The sequence below is a fragment of the Miscanthus floridulus genome, chromosome 8 (assembly GCF_019320115.1).
Source record: "Miscanthus floridulus cultivar M001 chromosome 8, ASM1932011v1, whole genome shotgun sequence".
Taxonomy (NCBI): Eukaryota; Viridiplantae; Streptophyta; class Magnoliopsida; order Poales; family Poaceae; genus Miscanthus; species Miscanthus floridulus.
The window spans coordinates 158,945,133-158,956,580 of record NC_089587.1 but is presented as its reverse complement, the minus strand read 5'-3'; positions in this window follow the sequence as shown (position 1 = coordinate 158,956,580).

Here is an 11,448-nt window from a genome sequence, read left to right as displayed (position 1 = left end):
ACACGCTAGTCCCCGTTGTGTCGACCGCTCACTTGGTGGTTCGGCGGCTAATTGGCATCACCCGCCAAGCCCGCACGTCGGGCGCCACAAGAACCTACCCACGGAAGTGAGGGTAGCTCAATGACACGCTTTACTAAAGTTGTTCTTCGCGACTCCCGCAGGGCGAGCACAATGCCCCTCACAAGCTCTTCTCCGGAGCGCCGCACAAGCTTCTTGCGGGCTTCGACGGAGACCACCACCAAGCTATCTAGGAGGTGGCACCCTCCAAGAGTAACAAGCACCACCAACTTGCAACTCGATCACCTAGTGCCACTCGATGCAACCTCACGATGCAATCGCACTAGAATCGCTCACTCACATAATCGGATGATCGCTATCAAGTATGTGTGAGATGGAGGGCTCCCAAGCACTACTACACAAGCCACCAAGGCTCTAGTGTGCTCAGCTACCAGCCCAAGGCCGACCATGGCTTCTATTTATAACCCCATGAATAAATAGAGTTGTTACCCCTTCACTAGGCAAAAGTCGGGACGACCGGACGCTCCGGTCTGATCGACCGAATGCTGGATCTCAGCGTCCGGTCGTGCGATGCACGCTAAGTGTCCCCTTTTTCAAATGCTATTCACTGGATCTCAATGGTTATCTGTCGACCGGATGCTCCAGCTTGAACTAATCGGACACAGCAACCCCAGCGTCCAGTCATTTCCAGTAAAGTATCGGACATGATAGGACGCGTCCGGTTGGTCGCGATCGGACGTAGCACTAGCGTCCGGTCACTTCCAGCTTCTCTGCTCTGCCTACGTCATCATACGTCACCTTGACCGGACACATACGCCCAGCGTCCGATCACTATGTGACCAGTGTCCGGTCCACTTTGTGAGACCCTATCTTTTCGGAACAGGGCGCCGGTGGTACCATCGGACTGTCCGCACTCTACGGGCGGACACTCCGCAGGTGGAGTTTTGAACCCTTCTCGCCCCTGTTCCATCACCAAGTTGATCCACATCAACTTCAACTTCATCTCCTTTGTAAATGTGCCAACACCACCAAGCGTACACCATCATGTGTATGTGTGTTAGCATTTTCACAATCATTTTTCAAAGGATTAGCCACTCAACTTGCCACGCCACTCAATCCTAGCGATGATGCAAAGTTAGATCGCTCGAGTGGCACTAGATGACCGATATGCAAATAAGTTTGCCCCTCTTGATAGTACGGCCATCTATCCTAAACCCGGTCATAAACTTCTCTACACACCTATGATCGGTGAAATGAAATGCCCTAGGTTATACCTTTGCCTTGCGCATTCCATTCCATCTCCTCCAATGTTGATGCAACACATGCACCAACATGATCAACAATGATATGATCCACTTCATATCATCATGTGATCATATTGGTTCATCGATCTTGACTTCACTTGCTCTTCACCGTTGCCATCGTCCATCAGCACCAAGTCTTGCTCAAGCTTCACCGCCACGCGGTCCATCACTCCAAAGCCTTCGACTTGCCCTTCACGCTTGCAACTAATCCATCAAGCCAAGTCTTGTCTTGATCTTCTCCACCTTGATCACATGACTCAATGTCATGTCTCATGTGCATTTAAGCTCCTTCATCATCACATATGTGAGCTTTGCAACATCTCCAAGCCATTTTCATCTTCATGGCATATGTTGCTCACACACATGTACCTATGGACTAATCACCTGTGTATCTCTCATAAACACAATTAGTCTACCTAAGTTGTCACTTAATTACCAAAACCAAACAAGGACCTTTCATCGGGTCCTACTTGACCTACAAACAAGAGGTGGACTACAGAGGAGTCAACGAGGCTATAAGAGTCACCCTCGTGAGCTACCACCGATCTAGAATGCATGCATCCATGATTAACCCAAGTCTAAGCACCATGCTTACACTTATGATTAATACTTTACTCCCTCTAGAATAGGAATAAAGCACTCAAAAGTGTCGCAATCCTGATGAACAATATAAATAAGATGCTTACTTGAATCAGAAGTTGATTACCAGAGAAATCTCAGAGGCAAGCTCAAATAGAACTTGGATCCACCAAGGTACAAGCCGTAGAGAGAGAGCACCGAAAGGCCGGCACCTCCTCCAAACTCTTCCCTCACTCTCTATCTCATCATTTCTATTAATAAGACTAGATCCTATGGAGAACTAATCTTCTCTTGATTGCTGGCTCTGATCCTGAAGATATGAATTAGGGTTTCAGGGATGACTCTATTGGAGGGGGTACAAGGGTGTATATATAGGGGGTAGTGTCAATTTCGTACCCTTGGATCAAACCGACTTAAAGGACGGTGTAGATGCAATCTAGGAGACGGTGGAGAACCAACATTCAAAGGGGAGCCTGACAGGTGGGGCCCATAGGCCGGTTGGCCTAGTGGTGGGGCCAAATGGCCCTCCTATCATTGTCATGGCTCGATCTTCGGTGAGTTGTCTTCTGGATGCTTCTAGAGTCTTTCCAAGTCAATTTCGTCGTGGATAAACGTGATTTACTTTGACAAATAGGTCCACCTTGATGATTTTCTGATTAAATCCTTCTGCAAACTCATGGAATTTATTAGTTTAAACCCCTAAACCTATGTTTGGTGATGGAATTAAGTATATATGTAGGTTATATTGACGGTTTATAATTGATGTTAATGACCGTCAACAGGCTCCCCCAAGCTTAACCTTTGTAGTCTGAGCAAAGCTAAACTCAGCAATGGATCTGGAGTTGCTACAATGCTTTCACGCCTCAAGTACACAGGCGTTCAATCAAGAATTCTCCTCTGAATTAGAATAAACCGATCTGACTTTCAAACTTACCCATATTACCTTCAACCATGGGGCTCCTTAGCCTTCACTTGGGTCTTGAGCAATTGAAAGACAGAACGCTCAAGTCAAGCACTATGTCTCAAGTTCTTTGTTCCTCCATTATTCCAGAGTTTTTATAAGTTTTCAAAATAAAACTCAAAGATTTCATTGTATGACACTCTCAAGTCTCTCAATATATGTGGTATTTGTGGATCCTCACCAAGGTAATAAAGATGTTATGCCTTTTTCTCTTCCTACCACTAAGGCTTATGTGGAGTTCATAGGTAAGAAGAAAGTTAGAGCATACTTGGAATACATATATTGTAAAGTCAAACAACAGATCCAAAGAGAGTTGAGTCATACAATTAAATCAAGATGTGCATGTGTGTGGATATATGGTGGATATATATGGTGGCTAACCTAATTCTACTTTGCTCCTTGAAAGCTTATCTCTTCCTTTTGAAAACTTGAAAACATCTACAAGAGAACAGGGGCTATCTTATTCATCTTTCTCTCTCTTTTTCAGGCAAGCATCTGAGTACCCATTGTTTTAAATATCTCAGACACTTGTCCATTTTTTCTCAACTCTTCTCTTTTTTCTTTTCTTCTTCTTCTTCTTTTTTATGAATAACTTTTACATATCCCCATGCCTCTTTTCTACAACAAAACTTTGAGAGAGATATCAACAAGAACTTGTAGCATTTATTTTGAGTGAAAACCTAGCAAGCATGTTTTTGTGTTCACTCCCAGTGTAGGAGTAAAACATTTTTGGTTGGATCTAGATGGAAAGCATATTTTTACGCCTACCCCTAGTGTAGGAGTAGTGCATATGTGGGTAGTGTGTACATGATCCTGATTTTAAGAGCATGACAAATCACTCATAAAGGTTAACAAAGCTTGACAAAACTCAATGTAATACAAGCAGCATAGATATGAAAGTTTTCCTAGCCTAAATAACAAGTATGGCTCTATTGGGAATTCAAGCTTTGTTATATAGGAACTCATCATATAGCATTTTTTTTGTTTTTCAAAAAGTAAATCTTTAGAACTTTAGTGTCACTTGGAACAAGATAAACGACAGCTCAGACCCACGACTTTTTAGTTTAGAGTAAATCCTTATATCAAAATAATCTTATGCAAAACTCGAGAGAATTCAAGGCTGAAAACTAGGTACTTGAAAGAAATTACAACAGAGCAACTATTCATCATTTCCATTTAAGAGATTATTCTAAGTCCTCTTTTTTATTCATCTATTAAAAACAAATTAAAGCAAACTAGACACACCTTTTTATTTTGTTTTCAATTTTACTAGATCACACATTATGACTAAAGCAAAGATAAATTTTTATTTTATTTATCATTTATCATTTTTAACTATTTAAAAGAAACTAAGACTAAAACAAAAAGGGGAAAGAATACTTACCTGGATACACGGGAGTACTTCTCCCCAAAGCTAGCTCTTTCGGTGAGGGTTCAGTGTTGTAAGTTCTTTGAACCGGACTTCTCCTTGTGAAGTTCAGTGATCAAGTACCTCAGTTCGCTCTGAAGATGAGGATTCTTGTGATGACGCCTCTAATGGTGATGTCACCTTCTTCCACCAAACCCATCTTGGTTTTGAGTTTGGATTTTGGTTTGGCTAGTTTAGAACCTTCACTTGTAAAAATTTGGGGAATCGACGAACTCCTCCCACACTTTGTTTGAAGTGTGTCCTGCTCATAAAGACATGGTAGAGATCAAGTGCATGGGCTCTGTTGGTGGGAAAACACCAATAGAACCAAAACTTTATTTATCCTTCTCCATCCTTAGGCATATTGAACAAGATGAAGTTGATGTTATGCGCTTCTTTCATTTATATCATTGGTAATAAGATCAGAAGGTTGAGCATGAATGTAGCATTTAAGTACATTTGGCCAAAAGGGTTGAGTTTCTTAACCTATGGAAGGATTGTCCATAAGGTATTAATCTTTACAAGATTATGACTATTATCTTAAGGTGTGCAACTTTTTAGCTCATTTGGTTAAAACTATGAGATCAAGAAAGTGGTGCTAGGAACAAGCTTAAAGAACATGTTGAATTAATCTGGTCGGATCAAGTAATGGAGTTGTAACCCAAACATGTTTATTTTTTATTTATGTGCTTACCAAAATCAAGGAAAAACTCTCTTGTTTTTTTAAATAATGACCATTACCTTAGGATGTTACCTTTATCATTGGAGCGTTATGACACCATTTGACAAAAGATAGATGACTCATGATGGTCCTTCCCTTTTGCTTGAAGTTTTACTTGTTTGGCTAGTCTTGCATCTTGAGATGTTCATGAGCTTCTTGTTTCCTAAATTGCACCCTTTCTTTCTCATCCTTTTGTTATGCCTTCTTTTTGCCCTTTGATCTTTGACATTTTGTTGGACCTTCTGCGTCACCCATTCATTATTTTATGCAGTTCTTCCATCCATGATGAATGAGCTATGTCTTCTTTGCGCAATGTTATTAGAGTTCATCATGTGTCTTGCTTCATCTTCGATTTGAATTCATCTTATGACTTACCCAAATTGAATTGAGAGTTTCCTATAGGGGTTAGTCTAACAAAATATCCAGTATCTACTACAGCATACTATCTGCTCAAAAATCAACCTAGACACCATGTCGAATTTGATTTAGGAAGGCATTTTAACCTAAGCACCATGCTTAGTTTAAAAGCCTTTAGAAGTAAAATTAGCACACCTTTTGGTTCAAGAATCAAACTAGAAACCTCATTGGATTTAATTCAGGAAAATAGTTTAAACTAAGCACCATGCCTAATTTAAAAGGTGTATGAAAAATACTTCAAAACCTAAGCATATACTATAGCAAACAAAGGTCGTATGAAAGCATTATAGAGATTTACTCAAATGGAGATGAAAGAGCATGATTGTTATTTAGCAAATTGAGCATGGCTTAAAGGTGGAGACAACCAAAATTAGCAACATGGCATAGGATTTTTTAGAGAAGTTCATCCCCCACACTTGAATTTTGTGAAGCAAAACCAAGTTTGGATGGATGTGATTCAATGTTGCATGATAATTGGTTGGACATACCTTGCGTCGTCATCCTTCATTCTTTTTGCTTCATACCTAGAATGGTTAGTGGCAAAAACACCTAAAGGAATATTTCCACAATTATATTGCTATGCTCATTTCACAAGGGCATTACAACAAAAGGTGAAAACTCATGTTATCTCTCGAAAGTGCTTGTTTTAGGACAAAAAGCTCATCCTTGGGAAACCTTCAAATTGTGTTTCAAGTTGGTGAAGTGGTTTCCCCTCAAACACCAACCTTTGTGTACCTATTTCAAAATTCATGCCAACATACAATGAGATCTATAATATTTATGATAAACATATGCATCTACAACCACCCTTTCAAAGTCTTTATGAACAGGGAGTAAGAGGGGGTTGAATGTCTTGTGCGTGGCAATGTTGGAGAGACCAATTGATTTAGGAGATTTCTCATGTGAGCATAGAATTGATGAGGTGTTCATGAAATAACTTCTATGCTCATCTATGTCATCTTCCTTTTTAGGCACTAAGGTTGTTTCTTCATGACTGTTTATAGGCAAAAACATTATCTTAATCATTTCATGCTTATGACATTCATTGGACATTTTACTTTCCAAGATTTCCCTTGGATTGGTGACTCTCAGGTTGATGTTGTTTAAGGCTTCCTCCAAACTTGGATGAGTCATGTTTATTGAGGGGATTGATGTAAGCTCACCATTTGGATTAGGTTTGGATTCTATCCTTAAGGTTTTGGCCTTGTCTATCCATTCAATGACATATGAATTCTTAACATCCTCCAGCCATGGTCGTGGCCCTTCTTGGTCATCCTTGTAGTCTTCATGGCTCCTATGCTTTGGATGTCTTAATGGATTTCTTGGATCATCACAAGACTTAGGAGTAAGAGCATTAGGGGATTCATCATGGTCAAGGATGGGTTCAAAACTTATATCAGTTGCAAGCATAGAAGGGGAGAAGATAGGATCAGCTTCTAGATGACTCAGCTCTCCTTCTATGGCATCACTTGACATACCACCCTTGAGTTCTACCCAATGTCCTATATGGGAATAAGGACATTTTCTAAGAGATCCCTTCTTGAGAGGATTTAAATTATATTCGCTCGAAAGTCTTTTATGTAGAAGAGAGTTTAAGCTTTTCCCAAAATTAGCAAAAAAAAGGTCATCCTTAATTTCAATAGGGATTTCGAAAGGTGTAATTTCTTCTTCCCTTGGAGGATTTTGGGGTATTGATGGTTCAAAATTGATAGCTAAATCTTGGGATAGGAGTGGTTGTGATTTGGCTATCAAAACTTCCTTTTCTTGATTGGGAGATGATTTCTTCTTGAGGAGTTCATCATAAATGCTAGTACAGGGAGTCTTTCCACTAATTCTATCAAGGGTAGTCCTTGCTTCACTAACAAACAAACAGAGGAAAGCTCCTCTAGAGGCTTGATCAAGGGATTGCGCAGAATCCTTGCTAAGACCCATTTAAAAATGTTGAAGGAGCATCAGGTCTGAAATAGCAAGGTCTATGCTAGTGGTGATAAGACTATTAATACATTCCCATGATGTGCCAAGAGATTCTTCTTCTAGTTGTCTAAAATTGAGAACCTCTTTTGGAGGCTAACCACTTTAGAGATGGAAAAGAAACATAAACAAAATTTAGAGCATAATATTTCCCAATCTCCTTACATACTTCCTATGGTTCGACTATACCATTGTTTAGCTCTTCCCGTCAAAGAGAATGAAAACAACTTCCATCTTAAGGTTTTGTCAGACATGCCAGCAATATGCAAACATGCATAGGTCTATGCAAAGTCCCATAGGTGTGAGTATGGGATTTCGTTGCCTTCTCCTGAGAAGGATGGTTCTCGAATCAATTTTATTAAACACGGGCGCAGCTCATAACCAGATGTTAGGATAGGCTATGAAGATTTTGGTGGCTTTAGGCTTACACTCATGGGTTTAGCATATTGATATATAGGTGTGTTATCCATGCTAAAAGAAAAATTAAAAGAAAATAAAATAAAAGATAAAAGTTAAGCTAGGTTCGTAGTTAACTCAACGACCGTTTCTCCAGCAACGGCTCTAGAGAGCTTGTTGGTATTTATTAAGGTACATAAATAAATCTACAAGCTCATGGATACCATTGTAGCTTTTACCTAGAAGTATTCCAAGTATCATATCCATAGAGAAATGTGAGAGGTTAACTACAATCTAACTTAACCAGGGGTAGCAACAAGGTTAGGATAAACAGGAGCATAGAGAGGATAACTAAGGTTCTCTTGTTCTGACTTCGGTCGGTGTTACACCATAAATCATTTACTAAAACACATCATGAGCATCATGTTTATGTATTACTGCATGTAATAGAGTGTATAGATCAATTTCTGTAACTCAAAACGATCAACAAAAATGCGAAACAAAAGTTGATTCGATAGTCATGTTATATCACTTAGGGTTTAAAACCAATTTTTATTAAGCAAAAATGCTATAGAACATGTATGTGATACTTAAATAAAGTTTGAAGTGCAAACTTTGTAGATGACAATGAAATACTTGCGGTCAAAAAATGATATTACAAGCTAATATTTCCACTAGCTTAGAAATCACAAAAGGAAATTAAATTCAGCTCAAAAACTTAGAAATTTTCAAGTGTTCCGACAGTTAGACACTGTTATGTTTAGCAATTTATTGTGAGAAATTGGGATAAGGAGTGGTGTAGTATTATAGCTTGAGTTGGTAGTCTCATATGCCATCTTGAGCATGGTGAAGCTGGTTTGGCTCCTAGAGCAACTGTCTGGTCACGTTGAAGGCTTTTAAAATTCGTGTGTGTCACGATTTTGGGCTAGTTGGCCGCGTGGCCGCGATCACCGCCCTTAGGTGCTCGGCATCGCCGTGTTGATCACACATGTGCGTGCACACGCTGCCTTGCTTGGCCAGCCGTGGCCGCCTCTGGCCTGACCAGGTCTTGGCTACCGCTGGCCCTAACGTGTGGAGCCATTTCTGCTGCTGCCGACTACCCTGCACATGCCACAACAGAGCCGCTGCTGGTGCCATCAACTCGTCGTCGCATCCGCACTGCTAACCCACCTCACGTTGTGACGCTGCTATTACTGACACCACTACGATGCAGTGCTGCTGCCGCTTGCTTTGTCCTAGTTCGCACGTGGGCTACCCCGCGCCGTCATCCTGCCTTAATGGCGATGCAGTCGCACATGCCATGCGCTCACCTGCCTCTGCACTTGTGCATGTGATTTGGACGCATTGTCATGTAGCGGGTGCATAGATGCCACCTTAAGTCCAATCGACTGTGTCCTGCTAAGGCGTGGATGAGCCGAGCCCACCTACCATGCCATCTCTCTTTCCCTCTCTCTCCCTCTACTTTCCACCACCGTCGGGTCACGTCATGGTGAGCTAGAGAGCGAGCGCCTCTCATCTATTTCTCATGCTCACGTCTCTGCCCTCACGTCCCCTCTCCAGCTGACCCCACCGTTCCTTGACTTGCATCACACCGAGCTCCAATTTTGGAGCTTTGCCGCCACCGTGCTGTTAAGACCCATCACTGCCCACATCGTGGCTAGCCTCCACCACTTCATCCCATGCCAATTCCTCTACACCACTAGCTAGCCTTTGCTCCCTCATCGTCATGCACACGCTAGTCATAGTTCTAGTGCCGCCTCCTCACCGCTGATGCGGCCATGCCTTTGCAATCCGCCATTCACCTCGCCACGCGCATGTGGCTAGCCTCGCTCGGGTCATCTCTAGTCGAGACGGCTTCTTGGTAAGGTCACTGGTGAGTTGTCGTGCTCACCCGCTACCCCTACTGCCTTGTTGTTGCTGCGGCTCACCATAACGCCATTACCATTGCCGCAGGATGCCTGCCATTGTGGAGAGGTCCTTCTATAGCATCCCACCTCGTGTAACCGCCGCCCATCGTCTCGCATCGAGCTCTAGGTGAGTGTAGGCCTCATAGATAGGTCAGCGTGGGTCCCATGTGGCCGACGCAAGCACCAATGCCACCACTCGCCATGCCGACGTGCGCGGGGGAGGCCGAGGGACTTGCCTTTGTAAAGAGGAGGAAGTTCCGAGGGTTTCGTTGTAAAGTCACTATCTATAGAAATAGTAACATGGACTATGGGCTGTTTTGCTCATAGTCCAGGGGCATTTTTGTTAATGTGCCAGCGCGTGCGGGACTTCCTCACCATGAGCCACCTTCGCGCATGGGTCGTGCCTCACCTGTGGTCCACCGTGCGCTCACGCGCGCGCGTTGCACGCGTGGACTGCGTTGGGCTGAATTGAGTTTATCATTTTTGTGGAGAATAGAAATAGCTTTTCATTTTAATTCTGAGCTGAACTTTGGTAAATCATATAAAATCATGTAGATATCCAAAAAATGTGAAACTAATTTTTATAGTTTCTAAAATTGTGCTCTATCTGTTAGTGTATTTATTTCATATATGTGCTTGTTGATACCAGGAGCTATTAAATCATTTGAGAGTGCTTAATATTATTAGGTTAAATATTGAGGAATTTTTATGGTAGATTGGTGATAGCAAAACCCCTAAAAAATTTATAGTAGCTTCATGGTATTATTATGTGCCACTCTAATTTTTGTAGCTTTAAAATAGACTTAACATAAGGATAGTTAAATGCTCTTTGATTCAAATATCCATTAAATCAATAGTAGAAATAGAGATATATCCTTCATTTTTAAAGCTAGGTGTTTGTTAGTTGAACCCAACACTTTACTTGATGAAGATGATAGTTAGCTTAGTATCTTAGTCATTAGAGCTAGCTTAGTAGCTTAGCATGTGTATTCTTATTTTAAGAGTTGTTGTTGCTAAAATGCCAAGTGTTGCATCATCATCGCATGCATGTAGAGAATGAATTGGCGGAGATCATGACCACCGGAGATCACGAGTTCGAGGAGGTGATCGATGAGTATGAGGAGGAGATCCTCATGCAAGAGGAGGTCCCGGAGCTACCACTGGCTTACTGAGCTGACACCCCACCTGCCCAAGGCAAGCCCCGGTGCATAATCCTTATTTTGAATAATCACTGGGTATATATATATATGTATGTGATGTGCATTTACGTTATAGGCTTATTGTTGAAACTACATGCTAGATAAACCAACCTATGAGTCCTACTAGCATATGTTGAGTAGCTGCTATGCTTAGGCTATCGTTAGCGTGAGTAACCTACCGTTACTCACAATAAGTGATTATTATTATCACTCTCATGATAAAATGGTGAAAAGAAATGGAGACTAGGCAGGAATATGGTATGTGTATTGGTGGGTGTAAGAGGTTGTGTCCCATGGCCAACTGGACATAGCTTGGTTACACTATTTTCCCTATCCGTGTCGGTTAAGGACCATCTGTTGCATTAGATTTTAGTCAGGTCACAAACTTATTATTCTGAGCACATACTGCTTATGGGAGCGGGAAGGCTTCTTGCTCTCTTGTCATGGGTTCTGGCTCTTTTCTGGACTGACTGATTAGAGGCGGGGATGGTGGAGGTCCAAGCACCACACTGAGTCTAGGACTCAGGTGTGGGGGCTTGGAGTCCAAGTTTGGATGGGGACCTGGAC